Here is a 504-nt window from a genome sequence, read left to right as displayed (position 1 = left end):
TATCTATCTATCTATCTATCTATCTATCTATGTATGTATGTATGTATTGCAGCTACAGCGCTGTTAGAGTCATTTCCCACAGTGTTGCCAATTTAGCAACTTTGTCACTAGATTTAGCAACTTACTTTCAAAAAAGCGACTAGCAACAAAACTGGCAACTTTCTGTAGAAAATACGCCAGTATTGTCCAGCATGCAAGGTATTTCTCTCTTGTGGCCGCCTAAACAGTCTTCTGTTCTGTGACTGAGGAGCAGCCCCTCCCCTCACAGGGTGCGGGGCCCGGTGTAGGTACGAGAGAAAGGGGGGCGCAACGGGAGGAAGACGCAGCTGAGCTGGCCTGGCCTTGGGAAAGCCCGCCTTCTTTTAGGATTCTTTATTGATATTTTTCCCTCCCTTTGTAGAATTATTTTTTTTTTACTTTTAAAAACAGGCTACCGAAGGACTAATTATAAGGTAAAATAAATTCCTGTATTGAATCTGTGATTATTTGGCTAAAGATTTCTAT

At 41.9% G+C, this 504-nt stretch overlaps 1 protein-coding gene across 1 annotated transcript in view; it reads right to left on the bottom strand.

The window, feature by feature from the left end:
- Positions 1 to 504, bottom strand: part of uri1 (URI1 prefoldin like chaperone) — a 12,203-nt gene that overhangs the window by 6,109 nt on the left and 5,590 nt on the right. The gene's annotated exons all lie outside the window — the stretch shown is intronic.

The sequence above is a fragment of the Etheostoma spectabile genome, chromosome 8, assembly GCF_008692095.1.
Source record: "Etheostoma spectabile isolate EspeVRDwgs_2016 chromosome 8, UIUC_Espe_1.0, whole genome shotgun sequence".
NCBI lineage: Eukaryota > Metazoa > Chordata > Actinopteri > Perciformes > Percidae > Etheostoma > Etheostoma spectabile.
The sequence above is the reverse complement of the archived record's forward strand: the minus strand, read 5'-3'. Positions and strand labels throughout refer to the sequence as shown.